General features: G+C 39.9%; 2 protein-coding genes across 8 annotated transcripts in view; one reads left to right on the forward strand and one right to left on the reverse strand.

Moving 5' to 3' along the window:
- RNMT (RNA guanine-7 methyltransferase) overlaps positions 1-5,084 on the reverse strand; it is a 52,504-nt gene extending 47,420 nt beyond the window's left edge. Inside the window, exon 1 of one of the 2 annotated variants that reach the window (XM_007487763.2) lies at positions 4,960-5,084. The gene's annotated coding sequence lies outside the window, so the exon portion shown is untranslated. Of the gene's footprint in view, positions 1-4,563; positions 4,736-4,959 lie in introns of those variants that run through there. The other variant, XM_001371854.3, reaches the window with a different exon arrangement.
- Positions 5,085-5,277: 193 nt separating this feature from the next.
- FAM210A (family with sequence similarity 210 member A) overlaps positions 5,278-16,551 on the forward strand; it is a 37,170-nt gene continuing 25,896 nt past the window's right edge. For 3 of the 6 annotated variants that reach the window (XM_007487761.3, XM_016431696.2, XM_016431697.2), the window contains exon 1: positions 8,606-8,719. The gene's annotated coding sequence lies outside the window, so the exon portion shown is untranslated. Of the gene's footprint in view, positions 5,418-8,605; positions 8,720-16,551 lie in introns of those variants that run through there. The other 3 variants (XM_056820783.1, XM_016431698.2, XM_007487762.3) reach the window with 2 other exon arrangements.

Below are 16,551 nucleotides of genomic sequence, written 5' to 3' on the forward strand. Positions count from 1 at the left end.
CTCAATTTGACCTGTGTCCTGCTTCAAGAAACTTCCAGACTGACCCAGGTCCCTGACAGGACAAGTTAGAATTGACTATGAATAGGTTTTGTCTAGCTCCAGGAAATTTTATGTCCCAGAAAAACTCAATTTGTAAGAAGGTAATTAACTCTTAAGCCCATCCCTAAACTACCCTAGATGGGATTAGCTGATAGAATCTAAATGCCTTTTTTTGTACCTGGTCCCACCCTACCCCCTCAGCCTCCATGTTGTACCTCTCTACCCCCTTACTCCACACAGGGGAGGGAGGAAGCATTCCTACTGGGCTACTGGGTGGAGAAGTGGGTGAAGTAAGGAATGTCCTCAGCAAGTGCAGAGGGAGGGAGGGGGAATGGCCAGAGACTGAGCTCTGCCACTTGTGAGCTGCCAATCTCACCCCTTGTGCAATCTCACTTGGCAGAGGGGCGGGGGATGTGAAACAATGTCATCATGCACTGAGGAAAGAGGTGGGGGAGCTGCTCTTCCCAAGTACTTCTGCCTTTCTAGTAAGGAACTTACTAAAATGGGGCATGCTATCTTTGGCCTCCATCCCAGAGGTTCACCATCACTGCCCTAGCCTATAGCTATGGAGTCTAAGCCCACAGCAACCACTTTATATGGAGACTAGTGCTTTGTTCCCAAGGGAGTGGCAGGGCCCATGCTCTCCAAAAATCTATATAAACACATTATATTCTGTAGTTCCTAGGTATGAGGTTCTGTACATCTTCCCAGATTTATCTTTCTAGCTCAGTTAAAGGCCCTTATTATAGACTACTTTGGTAGTTGTGGTTCTTTTTTTGGGGGGGGTTGGGGGGGAGAAAGGTTGACACCTGTTTCCAGTCATTTTCCCTCTTCCTACAAAGAATTCAGTCCATCTCAACCCAGTCCTCAAATTCAGATTTCAATATACATCATTAAGTCCTTCAAACTCCCTGGCCACTGAATTTATCAATCACCCATAACCATGCTCCCTCCACATCTTCAAACTCTGAAAAGGCAGTTATGGACTGGGCATTGGACCTGAAGTCAGGAAAATCTGAGTTCAAAGACCCTTAACCAGCTATGTGACTTTGGGCAAATCATTTAATCTGTTTGCTTCAGTTTTAAGTGTAAATTAGTGGAAATAATAGCATCTACTACCTCTTGGAGTTGTTATGAAGAATGAGACCATTTGCAAGACACTTGCACAGTGTCTGGCACATAGAAGGCATTTAATAAATGATTATTTTCTTCAGTTCTAAATGCTCATTGTTTATAATTTCTAATCCTTTATTTCCCTCTACTTCTTGGGACTATTCTTTCTTACATCTACAAGTCCCTCTCTATTCTTCTCGTTTGTCACCATTGTTTTGTTGACCCTTTCTGCCCTTGAATTATAGTTGGAAAATTCAACTATACATTATCCTCTCCCCTTGAATTCCTTGCTTTCTTAAGACTTTGGCCCACTAATACCCTCTCTTAACATAAATTTCTCCACCAGAATGTACATAAACACTAGGTCCCTCACAAATTCTTATCTAAAAAAATCTTAAGTGAGCACACACAAAGAAGAATCTTTCATCACACCCCTTCTTGTCTCTTTGGATAGCCCCCTTTATCACTCACTATATTCTCACTCGCTTTTGAACTATTTTTATCCTCCTTCCTTGTTGCCTAAAAATATGCCCAAGTCTCTCTTATTCTTAAAAATTCCTTCACTTGATTCTGCCATTCATTCATATTGACTTAGAACTCTTTTTAAAACCACAACTCTCCTCAAGCACCTGATCTAGCACCAAAAGCCTAGCTCTGACCCTGTCAGTAAAAAAGGGAAGATCTAGACCACTGATGACAAATCTTTTAGAGGGGTGGGTGATATGAGAAATGTCCTCAGATGCCAGGGAAAAGGGGCACTGGGGCAGCCCCGGCCCCCAAGCCCGTCCAGCTTTCTAATAATGAATGCTAACAAACTCTGTGCTGGGATGATGGTGCTATTGCCTTTACCTTCTGTCTAAAAATCAATAGTGTATTGGTTCCATGACAGAAGAGAAGAAAAGGGCTAGGGCAATGGTGTTAAGTGACTTGCCCAAGAACACATAGCTAAAAAGTGTCTGATGCCAGATTTGAACCCAGAACCTCCTACCTGTAGGCCTGCTTCCAAAATTGTCCACTTAAAAAAAAATTCCTAACCTTCAAGTATGTTTAAATGTCATCAAGTCTAAAAATAAAACAAAAACCTTTATTTTACTCCTGTGGACATTTCAACTCTCATCCATTCTCTTTCTGTAACCTCTCATTTGCTACCTCTCAGCTTAACAGGCTTTCCTTCCTGGTTTTCCTAACTCAGTTTGGCTTCTTGCCCTCCTCCCTATTGTTAGCATGTCTCTTCCACTTCCACCTTAATTTTCCATGTACTATACTTATTTGCGTACACTCCTCCTTCCTTTATTTATAAGTTCATAGAAAGTTAGTAGTTTCCCTTAAAATGCCTTCAGATCCCTACTAGCTTACATAAATTGGCACTGAATGTTTGTTGAATTGAACAATCTGTATTCCAGGGGTTCTCTTTTTGCTTTCTTTTCTAGACCTCCCGCTGCTTTATTATTCCCAAGTGACTGACCCAAAATCTCTCCATTGAGCCCTCTCTCTCCACTTTTCAATCATCTGCTATAGGTCCTCTGTTGTTGTTCAGTTGTTTCAGTCATGTCTACCTCTTGGTTACTTCACTTGGCATTTTCTAAAGGTTTGCCATTTCCTTCTTCAGCTCATTTTACTGACAAGGAACTGAGGCAAATAAGTGGCTTGTCCAGGGTCACATAGCTAGTGTCTAAGGCCAGAGTTGAAGTCAGGAAGATGAGTTCTTCCTGACTTTAGGCCTGCCACTTTATCCACTACTTCCTCTAACCCAACATATATTATGAACATCTCATTTGAGATCTAAAATCTAACTGCTAAAGGCATTACAATTTTCCTAGACTTCCAAGGAGAACCACATACTCTATCCATTAACCTAATTAATCATTAATAAAATCTACTCCTCTCCCTCTTCTCTTCCCTCTTTATTCCCATTACAAATATCCTAGTTCCTATTATTTGTTCCTACTAATATCCACAATAGTTTAACTCATCTCAGTTTCCTTCAAGATATTAACAGAGGCCAGGATAAACTTACCAAAGTTTATCTCTTTAATCAAGTCATTCCTTTTGCTCAAAACCTTCAAAGGTTTCCCAATATGTACTCAAACATCAGATTTCCCAGAGAAGTGTAAGACTTCCATACTGACCCCAAGACAAGCGTCTAGCCTTACTATGACTACCACATACCCAAAAAAGTCTGAATATTACAAGTGTCCTAGGATTCCACTGTTCTTTCTAGCATAAACTCCTTTCCAACCTCTAAACACCTACCCATTATAATTCTAAGCCTACAAACAAAATCAAAACCAAAACACTTGTGGGAATAATCACTCCCCAAGAAACTCTTAAAGCATTTCTTTCCTTTTAGTTGTTCTTTTATAACCTGTGACCCTAAAGTGGTGAATAATCTCTCCCCTCAGCATATTTCTTACAGGCAGCATAAAGTGTGTGTGCACACGCGCGTGCGTGATCGCACACACACACTCCACTAGCACTTAACTTTCTCATAAATCATAAACAGATTCATACTTCTATTTTTATTATTCACAGCCCAAACTCTGGGGTTTGTCCCCAAAAGGTCCCAAATACCTAATCAAATTCAGTCAATCTCTCTTATTTACAATTGAAAGCTTCTAGTAAAAAATTAAGGTGAAGAATTTTTTAAATGTTACAAAGAGTTGGAAGATGTCAGAAGTTTTATTAGTTGTGAATTTCTGTTACAGGAGCTATCCACAGAAAATGAGTTTTGCAGATTGAAAATGTTTCAAGAATGAATGATAATAGCTGGAAGGGGTAAGGGGTAAACCTGTATGACAAGAATTAATGCTACAATAAAGTGTCTTACTGCTATTTTTGTGGAACTATTAATCAAGAACTTTCCACAAAAGCCCTAGTGAGTTGGGGGAGGATAAACTTAAGCCACAGAACTAGTCCCCGAGGCCACAAGCGAAAAGAACAAATCCTTAGACGGGACCATGACGTCATGTCTCAGGCGCTATCCCTTTAAAGCTTCAACTCTAGTTCCGGACCTGGAGGGCTGGGAGGTCAGTGAGACCAGGGTTGCAGAGGGTGGGATAGAACAGTTAGGAGACTCTGGGGCCAGTCAAATGCGGGATTCCTGCCTTCCGCCTCCTCTTCTGCTCACTCAAAGAAGATAATCAGTCTGGTAATGTAATGGGGGACGGTCCGCACCCCGATCGGTTCCCCTTAGAGATATACAGGAGAAGAAGGGCTCGGATCCTGCTGGCCCCACTGCTCTCACTTTCTTTCCCTGTCCTCATTTTATTTCAGTCCCACCCGTGCTCTCCAAACCCAGATCTTGAAACTTCTCCCCATCGGTGCCCCCTGCCCCAGCCGGGTCTCGCGCAGCAGGGCGTGCGTGGCCCAGGGCCGAACACGAGCCCCACTTCTCCAAGCACGGACACGCACCTCTCCAGCCACAGACTCCAATTGTTCCCCGCCGGCTGGCTACAGTCACCCAGACGGCTCCGAGGTCTGTCACTTGCCCGCCCTCTCTCTGGCCCACCTTTGCAGCAGCCGGCTCAACCGCCGCGCGTGCCCAGCCAACGTCACGTCCGACCACCCCGACAGACAGCACTGACTTCCTTCCCCGCCCCAAAACACAACCAACCAACTTGGGGCCGAGGAGTAGGCAAGGTGCGCAAAGAAAGCATGGTACAAATGCAACAGTCAGTACAGAGCTCCGGATAAGCGGTGCATGCTCTATCTTCGAGGTGGCAACAGTCCCCAAGATAGGTAGAGCGAGACAATGGTGGAGACTCGGGATGAAGATGGAAAAGAATAGGTTTCAGCCGTAACACTTACCTGAGTAAAGCTTTCCGCCATTCTGTTTGCGGAAATAGTAATCACGCCACGCTTTGGCAATTACGTAACTTCCTGGAGGCGGGGAAACGTCCTCATTCCCACATGACGCATGCGGGGTACGTCTCTTCCCCATTCGCGCTCTTGGAGGGAAGAGTTCAATACAGTTCTTAAATGAACTACATTTCCCAGGGTGCTGGGCGTAGGGCATTGCCAGCGGAGGCTCTGAAACGGGCACCCGGCAGTCGCAAGCACGTTGTGGGTAGGCGCGGCTGCCAGAAGAAATCGAATGACCGCCCTGGCCTCCAGGGTCCCGGGAGGGTGAGGGTAGGCCTGGCCACACTGGCTTCAACAGGGATCTTGGGGGGAGTTCGTCTCCTATCTGTGATTGCCCTTGAGCCAGCACCACAGGAAAAGCTCCCCTGTCAGTGCCTGCGGCCGCGGACCCAGCGTCCTCCGAGGTACCGCGGCCCCTGGGCTTCTCGGGGCGGGAGTAGGGAGGGATTGAGGAGGCGTCGCTGACCCGAGGCCGATGGGAAAGGAGATTCGGCCCTGTTTGGGATAGGTTGTGGCCGGACATAGTGCTCGTGGCCAACTGTCCTATGTGAGTCTGTGGGGGAAGGGCTTGACCTGACCTGCTAGGGTAATTAATAGCCCTGAGAGCGTTCCTCCCCTTTAGGAGAGAGTTCTTATTGGTTTTCCTCTGCTCTTTGCTCCTTCACTCTCCTCTTCCTTCGCTCCTGGATCGTAACTTTAGAAGGGTGCACCTACAAGTTTTCTGCCGTTATTTTGTTTTTACAATGTATGGACAGATCCCCGCCCCACCCCATCCCCCAAGAACTCTGGCCGAGCACCCGTTTTCGGGAGCTGTAAGAGCCACCACCCAGCAGCCTCTCTGGGGAGGGGACGGGCCCTCTTGAGTTTGGCAAGCCACACGTGGTCTTGTGGAAAGATGGAAAGGGATGTGTTGGACCTCACGTAATGTAGCCGGTAGGGCCTGGCTCTTGTGGGGGGAGGGGAATTCACAACTTTGTTTATTCCTGTGGGAAAAGAGCCGTTTTATTCCAAATTTGACATGTTGGTCCACAAATAGACTCCTGTAAACGACCTGCAAAAGTGATAAGCGAAACGTTGATTGATTGTGCCTAGGACGCAATGCCTTTTTTTTTTTAAATCCTTACCTTCCGTCTTGGAAATTCCAAGGCAGAGGTAAGGACTAAGCAATGTGGGTTAAGTGACTTACCCAGGGTCACACAGCTGGGAAGTGTCTGAGGTGTTTGAACCTAGGACCTCCCGTTTCTAGGCTTGTCTCTCAATCCACTGCTAGCTACCCAGCTGCCCCCTCTTAATGTTTTTAAAAACTCAACTTGCAGCCAAAAGATGTGAAAATATGAGCAGGTTCACCATTAAATTTGAATTTTTCCCCCTCGATGTTGATCTTATAAAGTTTTATATGTATATATTAATCTTGTCAGGAGAATGTTCATGTCAGAACTACATCATAAGGAAATGCTATTCTATGAATGAAAAATTACAAGACTTAATATATTCTCAGTTCTCTATATTAAATCCTGTATACATACTGATTTCTCACAAACTTTGATTATAGAATAAAACATTGAAGGAATGCAGATGAGACATTTATTTTAAATATTTCGTTTGAGTTATATTGACTCTAAATTCGGTAATAATTAAAATTATTATATTCAATATGAGTTTTGACATTTGTGAAGATATTTCCCAGAAGCTAGTTTATATATACATATACATATGTAATTTGTGCTTTTAAAAAAGATTTTGTAAATCAAGCCCTTAAGTTAGCAATTTTCATTGCAGTGCCAAAGAACCATTAGAAATTTCATCATCCAGCAGATTTAATTTCTAATTCAGTGAACTTCTCTAATATTAAATCTTTTGATTCTTACACCATAAGTTTAATGCTTCTGACAATGAAATGCCAACACATACAGGAGTTTTTCCAAGGAATTTCTTAGAGATCAAAAGATGTCTCATTGATGCTGCTTCATAGAAACTGACATCCCCTTCAGTTTTTAAGAACTCTGAAGTGGAAATCAGAATCTAACTGAGCAAGAATTGGGGAAAGATATATTAAGTAATCATGTAGGGAAAGGGTGGTATAGATGATGGTGAGTTAAAATGTAGTTTGAATTTTGGCCAGGTCCTCAAGGTTATTCACAGTCCTAACTCAATGGGTCTCATATACTGAATCTAATTAAATCACTAATTTACAAGCACAGGGCTTTGTAGCACATAGTAAGCACTTAATGTTTATTTACTGACTGGAAAAAAATTCAGTTATAGGCATTTTACCCAAATTCAAAGAAGCTCACCACTTTGTAGCCACTTCCACATGTCCTGAATAGGTAGAGAATCACTTCCTGCTAATAAAGAAAAACCCTAAGAGTGAATTTCTTTATTCAAATCTGTAATTATCAGTGTAAATAGAACCTGCTGTTCTTTAAGTCAGTGGTTCTCAGAGTCCAATGTTTCTTTGAAAGCATATTTTCCATCACAAACTTTTAAATATATTAGAAAACGTAAAAAGTCACATTTAAATTACAGAGAAAGGAATTTTTCCCTAGGATGGAATACAGATTTGAGAGGGTCTTTCACATTTGGAGCTGGACTTGTGCCTCAATAGACCTAGGTTTGAAATCTACTTCAGAATTTCATTTATGGTGTTCTGGGCGTATAATATAACCTTTCTGAGCTTGTTTTCTTATCTGTAAAAGGGGGATAGTAACATCACCTACTACAGTATCATTATGAAGATCAAGTGAGATAATGTTCATCTATAAACTTTAAAGCCCAGTATAAATGTAAGCTTTCTATTTCCAGTATGGGAAAGGGATAGCAAGAAATAAAAGGCTTCTTCCGTGAAAGTCTTTCAATCATGTGTTATTTTTATTATCTGTTGCTGTGCATTTTCTTTGGCATGAGTTTTTTTAGGGAAGGAGAAAATCACATTCTACATCTGCACTAGGGGGCATCTAGGTAGCTCAGTGGATTGAAAATCAAGTCTAGAAATGGGAGGTCCTGGGTTCAAATATGGCCTTAGACACTTCCTTTCTGTGTGACCCTGGGCAAGTCACTTAACCCATTGCCTAGCCCTTACTGCTCTTTGGCCTTGGAAAAATACACAGTATTGATTCTAAGATGGAAGGTAAGGGTTTAAAAAATAAAATATAAAAAGCATTAGTCCACTACCACTGGCAGGTAAGACCTGGGTTTTGAGTCTCCACTGAAACACAAACTACCTGCTTTTAAAGGGTATCATGCGCAAACCACTAATCTTAGAACTTCAGTTGACTTATCTGTCCTCCATTTCAGGTTTATTGTAAAGTTTAAATGATAGGATGTAGAACTACTTTGTAATCTTTAAAATGTTTTGCAAATTTTGTCAGTTATAATCATTATTATTAGTTAAAAGGAAATAGTTTGGGGTAGTGGAAAGAGCTTCAGATTAGGCATTTGGAGACCCATGGACTAGTCTAGAATTTGCTAGCAAGTCACTTATTCTCTTTTAGCTTCAGTTTCCACATCTGTAAAATTAGGAAGTTGCACAAGGTAACTAAAACTTTTTAAAAATAAAGTTTACATTGGTGCCTACCTTCTCCCATTCTGACAGGTAACTTCACGGAGACTAATACAATCCATACCATCCTCTCTGCAACCTACCCAAACAAATGATCATCCTAGCTTTGCTTTAACTTCTCCAACAAGGCTACATAGTACTTGCAAAGTAAGTCAATTCCCTTTTGGGAAAACTAATTTTAAAGAAAATTTTCCTTAAATAAGATTGTGGAATCTTGGGCAATGAATTAAAGTTCTTCAGGGCACAAGTAGTTGTTTTGGGTTTTGGTGTTGCTTTTTTTTTAACTACTTACGGCAAATGTTTCAGAAGAAAGGAAGATTTCACAGGGAGCTACTGGATAAGAAAATGCTATCTGAAAATAGGATTGGGATTTATAGATCATGGCTTTAAATTATTGGGATGATAGGCTTTAGCCAGAAATGAAATATACCTAACAAGGGCTGGTAAAAATATGTTTGCCTGGAATCTTTCAATCTTAATCAGAGGAAACTGCCTACCTATATTTACTATATGTGTGTGTGTGTGTGTTGTGTGTGTATGTATACACTCTCTATATATATAGATAGAGAATCTTCCAGATTGGGCAATTAGGTGGTGAAATGGATAGAGTACCAGGCCTAGAATCAGAAGAATTATCTTCCCTAGTTCAAATCTGTCCTCATCACTTAATAGCTATATGACCCTGGACAAGTCACATATTCCTGTTTGCCTCAGTTTCCTCATCTGTAAAATGACCTGGTGAAGGAAAAGATAAATCACTCCAGTATCTTTACCAAGAAAACCTCAAAATGGGATCATAAGGAATTGAATACAACTAAACAACTGCAGTGGGGAAGACGATTAATAGTAGATCCTTCTGGAAATTCCCAAAAGACAAAATTCAAGAAAGGAACCAGCAATAAAATACTTGGCCTCAGACGTGTGGCATAAATACACAGTACTTAGGCAGCAAGCTAAGTGACCTAGAAATTATAGTTGTAGAGACTAAAATGACATTTAGGTATAACTGAGTGACCTGTGAAAGAGTAGGTATTATTCAGAAAAAGCAGGATAGATTAAAAGAAGGGTAATGGGCTAAAATAGCATTGTGTATTAAAAAGCTAATTCTCATGTGAGAAAACCTAGAACCCAGAAGGGGAGTGCATTTGGTTGAAAATCAGGCAAAGTAGAAATAGGAGTTAGACTGCCCTTGGTGTATATTTGGCCCTAGACACATCCTTGCTCCATGACCCTAGGCAAGACAATTGACCCCAAATACCTAGCATTTGCTGCTCTTCTGTCTTAGTTGATACTGTTCTATTTAGAATGTCCATCTTGATTGACAGGTGTGACAAGGAAATCACTTTAAAAGACTGATATATATTAATTTAAGGTCGCCAAGGAATTCAGCTATGAAATTCCTAAATGAAAACTCAAGTCAGCAGTCAACCTTTTATGGAGTTTAATTACAAACAGGAGGAAGAAAGGTATTAGAGATAGAGAGAAAAGGGGAGAAAAGGGAATAGGGCTTAAATACCCCTTCTGTTTAGGCTGGGCCAAAAGGCCCAAGCCCTTAGATAGCTGGGGCAAAGAAAAGAGATCAGTCCCTATCACTCACGTGACCAAAATGGAGAAACAGTCTCAGGGGCCTCCACCTCCAGCTTCCTTCAGAGCCAGCTTCTCAGAGCACAACCTCTCAAAGCCAAACCTCTCCAACCAACCCCTCAGTCCTCAGACCCCTCTATCTTTAAGGAAACCATCCAAGTTCCCTCCCCTCAGTTCTCACATCTACCAATCACTGTCCATGTCTTCCCTGTGCCAATGGTGGCTCTAGCTTAACCCAGGACTGCCCAGAGGTCTGTGGCTTTGCACATGTCTGTTGAAGGTCATATTCTCAAATAATTAAATCTTGATCTATGCTGCAGCCCTTCCTAAATCCTGTTAGGACTGAATAGGGTGGAGATTGTATCAATTCTAAAATCAATCATGACTCAAAGAACTTCCTATTCTATGTTTAAGCATAGGTCAAAGCCCTTTCCATTGTTCAGCAAAAGGTTTCTGTCCTAAAGTAATCTTAAGAAGGGAGGAGGAGGAACCTCCCTTGCCAATGGGGTTCACATTCCAATGGTGAAATTTCCAACATTCACAAGTCTAAGAAATGTTAAGGTTTACACAGGTTTTGCAGTCCTAGCTTCTCTAGCTCTGCTGCAGACTTTTCCCATTTTCTCTCCTCCACAACATTATAGGTACTAAGACAAAATTCTTTTAAGGGTTTGGGTTTTTGTTTTTAATAAAAACAATTTTTTAAAAAGAATCATAAATCCCCATCTCAAAGCATTTAGCTCCAAGTTCAGATCTTATGATGTGAATGTGAATGTGAATGTTCATTGGATTTTTTATTGATCATTGACCTTCCTAGAATGTACACAGAACTGAACATTCTAATAAATGTGGTTTTAACAAGTCAGAATACCAGAACTACATTTTCCTCTATGCACCTGGCCACTGCCTTTCCTAATAAAGCCTAAAATTACAATTGAATGTTTCATGGGCATCTCAAACTCAACATGTCCAAAACAACTCACTTTCTTCCCCTTCTAGATCTACCCTCTCTCCAAATTCATTTCTTTTGAGGTTACCACTTGGAAGTCATCATGTCTTGGAGCTTAAACTGAAAAGAACCTTAAAAGCCATCTATTCCCACCCTCTCATTTTACAGAAAAATGAGGCCCTGGAAGGTTGTGACTTGTCTAATATCACACAGTTAGTATCAGAGGTAATAAATGAACCCAGACTCTGAAAGGACCTGCCTGTGCTCTTTCTACTGCACTACTTTGAGTTATGTATAGATAATATCTTCCCCTTTCTGCTCCATCCTCTACCCATAATCCAAAATGACCTTTCTGAATTCCCATGCTGTACACTAGAAATTTTGAGAATTTTTCACATGGGTGAGATTGGGATTTTCTCTTTGTTGAGCTGAAACGTGTTCCAATGGGAGAGCTCATTCACTCTGGGTGTCTGGTATATTTTCATCTGAATAACTCACCTAATTTCTGTTTGCTGTCAACTTGGATAAATGTGTTTATTTGCTTAAAAATTCCCATGCCACAGAAACTAAAGTATTTCCCTGCTGCCTCAAATATAAAATACAAACTCATAGAACAGTAATAATAATAATAACTAGCATGTGTATAGCACTTCACTGTGTGCCAGTTTAGTACTAAATATTTTACAATTTCACTTAGTCGTCAAGCTCTTGTGAGGAAAATGAAGCAAACAGAGGTTAAGAGACTTGCCCACACAAAGAGAATCAAGTCTTTCTAATTACAAACCCAGAACTCTGCTTATTTAACATTAAACAGAAATTACTGCTTTTGCTTTTCTATTGCCTTCATTACAAGTTTCTCCCAGAGTACCATCCATTGAGGAAGAAAGGAAAGAAGGAAGGTCTGAAAAGTTAACCATTTGTTTGACTTTTAAAAGCCTTTACAATCTGACCACTTTCTTTTTCTAAGCTCATTCTTACATTTCTTCTACTCTGCATTATAGGCAAACTGATGTATTTGTTATTCCTGAAACCGAGCCACAGTCTTATGCCTGGAATGCATGCTCTCCTCTCTTTTTAACTCTTAGATAATCAACAAACATCTTTGAAGTGTACAGTATGTGCCAGGCACTGTATTTTATAAGCACTGGGGATATAGAGAAATTAGTCTTTGCTCTCAGGGAGCTTATATTCTAATAGAATGTTCAAAATCTTTCCAGGGGTAGCTTTTTTTTTTTTTACCCCTTCCAGGGGTAGTTTTTCACAACCTCTTATCAGGAAAGACTGCTGATCCCCTTCTGAGATCCTGAGATCCTAGATCTAGACCTAGAAGGGACTTGAGAGTATCTAATTAGACTGCTGACCCCATTCCCCCCTCTTCTACAGATGGGCAAACTGAAACTGGAGAGCTTAAGTGATTTGTCCAAAGTCACAAAGGTTTGAAGTGGCAAAGCAGAAATTCAAACCCAGATCCTCCGATTCCACATTGTTATTGCTCTCTCCCTCTTCTATCAGCTTCTCCTGAAATGAAATAGAAGAGAATGGAAAAGTCTTAAGTTAGGTAACTCACATACACACTGCTAAATGCTTAGAGTACAAATAGCAAATTGCGATCATTCCTACTCTTATATTGTACTTGGGGAAAAAGAACACATACAGAAGAGTTCAGTCAGAGACAGTGGCAAGACCCAAGTTACATTGTTGGAAAAGGGAAATTATAAAGAAATTGGGATAGCTGGATCTAGGTAGGCTTTCCATGGTTTTAGTGCCAAAGCCCTGTATTGATTTCTCAAGAGAAGAGGGACCATTGCAGTGTTTTCAGTGGGTTTCTACATACCTGTAGCTGTATTAGGCATTTGGAGATTGGGCCAAGGTTATACAGTTAATGTGTCAGAGCTAGATTTTAATCCAGTTCTTCTAATATCAAATCTATCACTGTTTCCACCAGGCGATAACACCCCACCTGCAATGGGTCTTACCTAGTTTATTTTTTACCCATATACATACATAAACAGCTCAAGCACTGGCAAAATAGACCTACTTCATTTTGTTGTCATACATATTTTGTGATATCTATTAATTGTATGTTCCTGGGCAAATTACTCAACCTCAGTTTCCTTATCTCTAAAATGGAGATAATAATTGAACTGTGAAAATGGGATTAACTCCACCCTACTTATTCTTTAGAATTTTAGCCACCAAGAATGCATACACCCCTACTTAAGGATTAAGTGTGGAGGGGGGAAGGTCTATGACCCATGTGTGTTAGCAAGTGACAAATCGGAAACAACTGACTGCACCCCCTCACCCCAGGCAGTCCAAAGCCAATTTTAAGCCACCATTGATGCACATAAAGTTGGGAAAAAGGCAGAGGAAGTGATGCAAAGAACTGCCTTAAGTTTGGTGGCTACTTCCTGTGAGGAGGTCTTCACCTTGGAAGTTGGACTTGGAGGAGCGCGGGTTGAGATCTTGGCCTGCCTCCCTTTAGACTGACAAGTTTTGAGTGAAAAGGCTGACTCCCTTTCCTTGGCTTTTCTGGAGGCACTAGCCTCTGGAGAGGTCTATCCTCTTAGAGGAGTCCTCATGGCTGGAAGCCTTGTTAAATTAATCCTCTGGGTCTGAATTCTGAATTACTGCTGGAGCAGCTCTCTCTCTCCCTCTCTTTCTCTCTGTCTCTGTCTCTCTCTCTCTGTCTCTGTCTCTCTCTCTCTCTCTCTCTCTCTCTTTCTCTCTCTCTCTCTCTCTCTCTCTCTCCCCCCCCCTTTTTTCTTTTTCTCATTTCCTTACTTCTCTTTGTAATATGTAATTCATTGGAATTTAGAAATTAAATTCCTGGTGACCAAACTTTCATATAGTCAATCTAACCATAATTTTTACCCCTTACAGTACCTACCTCACAGCATTGTGAGGATCAAATGAGAATACATAGGTAAAACCTTACAAACCTTAAAGCTTTATAAGTAATAATAATAATAGTAGCTAACATTTATATAGCACTTAATTTTTGCTAGGCACTGCACTAAGTACTCTACAATTGTTATCTCATTTGATCCTCACAACAACCCTGAGAGGTTGGTGCCATTATTACCATTTTACAGATGAAGGAACTGAGACAACTTTGCCCAGAGTTATACAGATAAAAAGTGTCTGATGCTTGATTTTAACTTAGATCTTCCTGACTTCAGGCTCTGCACTCTATCAACTTCCACCTTCAGTTATTTCTAGGTACCCTTTCTTTAGAATGAAACTATATAAAGGAAAGGATTATTTTTCATTTTGTCTTCGTATTTCTAGCACCTAACAGTATCTTTTACTTAGGAGGAACTAAATAATGATTGTTGGATTCTATCTTTAAAATATTATTGTTTGATTAAACTTGAATAATTTAGGATTATTTAATATTTTTATTGCTGTTGAAGTAGGTATACTAAGATAATCTTTGGAACTGTTTTTGCACCAGTGTTATAAAATGAATAATTTACAATGCCTTGATTTGACATATTTGATAATGGTGAAGCACTTCTTGACTATACTTGCTAATCATAGCCAATTGCTTTAGTAACCATAACTAGTAAATTTTATCTTCCAACTTTTTTATTTCAATTGATGACCAGTATTAAGAATAATCTTAAATTAGGAAATATCAACCTGTTTCTGTAACTAAAAGCAGACTGGTATTTTCTATAAGGCTCCTATTTTCTGTAATATCTAATAACTAAAATGTTAAGTCATGTCAGAACTAGACTTTATGTGAAGGTGCAGGCATGCATTGGCTACATACAGTCCTTTTAGAATTTCAGTAATTGCCACATCGAAATTTCAGAAAATGCCTAGTGATCATTTTCTGTACCCTTTTTGGGGGGCATTCAGTTACAATAGAATCTATTATAAAATATTGTTATGGGAAGGGAATATCCGTGTTATAGATGTTTCATATTATATAGTATGATAAATATGTTTAAATATATGTATATCATATATGAAAAATATATTACACAGAAATGTAATATGACAGATATAGATAGAGAGATAGATCTTCTCTGTCCATTAGGTTTTTGGTCTTGAATTACTCCATCATGGGTCTTTTTTAGTATTTGAAAATAAAAAATTCTACTAATATTCATAAACCTATGTTCTGCTATGAGATCTAAGTTTGACCTTGAAGTTTAAATTATAGAGTGTATTTGATCTTGAACTTCAAATTATAGAGTGTAGAATTACTTGGCTACAATGACAACTCATCATCTGGTATCTGGTCTGGGAGCAAAGAAGAGGGGCCTCTGGGCACTGGGGATATGTAGCAGCCTCTCTGCTAAGCCTCATTTTGTGACCTTCAGACTTGGCTGCTCTCTCTACTTTAGCTGTTTTAAATCCCAGGCATCAGGGCAGCTTAATTGGTCGGGCCTTGAGTTCTGCATATGTGTAATATTTCATTAGAGAACTGTAATAAGGTTACTTGCCTCATAACTAGTTATTTGTATATGTGTATATATGTGTATATATATGCATATGTTAATATAATAGATTATAACCTAGAATAGTTGTGAAGAGAGGCAAAACCAAATAAATTATACCTCTTATCCTAGTTTAACTTTTCCAGAGCACAGAGACCAAATGATCATATTTTGTATCCCCCAAAGACCTTAAAACTGATATTTAAAACAAACACACAAACTGTTACAACACAGCAGAAATAATCACAATCATTCCTTGAACACCCTTAGCCTCTTACCATGAGTGATTCAGAAAACTGTAATACAGGAATTAACAGTCTACTTGTGAATACGACATCTCCTTTTTTGAAAAAGCAAACAGTATTAAGCATCATGATAAACACTATAACAAATAGTAAATGTAATTGTTAAGAGTAGGTAAAGAGTTTTATCTTGGGGTAATCAGAAGGTTTCATGGAGAGAACATGATCTTGCTTTGAAAAATTCTTTGGAGAGGAAGAGTATTATTTGTGGATATGGAATAAATATAAGGATATGATGAGTAAATCCTTTTGGCTATAGGGAAGTAATGAGAGCATACAGTGAGGTTCTGATTGTGGGGAACTTTGAATGATAGGATAGCATATTTTGAACTTCATCTAATTGTTAATGGAGAATATTTTGGAAGTTTAAGAGGTAATACGACAAAATAAAAGCAGTTATGTGATGGTTATTCTGATGCCATTATAAAGAACAAATTGGAAGAACAGTTGAGACTATTGTAGCAGTGCAAATGTGAAATAGTTAGGGCCTGGGGGGGGGGGCGGGGGCGGAAGGTAGCTGTTGGGGGTGGAAAAGAAAGGGTTGAATATGAGTTATTATAGTGGAAGAAATAGTAAGACATGCTGCATGCTGTATTACTGGGCACAGGATCCAAGAAAATGTCAAAGATGAAATTCAAGGTTTGGAGCTTCACTAACTGGATAGTTATTTCACCCATCCATTCTTTTTTTTTTTTA

This window comes from Monodelphis domestica, chromosome 3, assembly GCF_027887165.1.
Source record: "Monodelphis domestica isolate mMonDom1 chromosome 3, mMonDom1.pri, whole genome shotgun sequence".
Classification (NCBI taxonomy): domain Eukaryota; kingdom Metazoa; phylum Chordata; class Mammalia; order Didelphimorphia; family Didelphidae; genus Monodelphis; species Monodelphis domestica.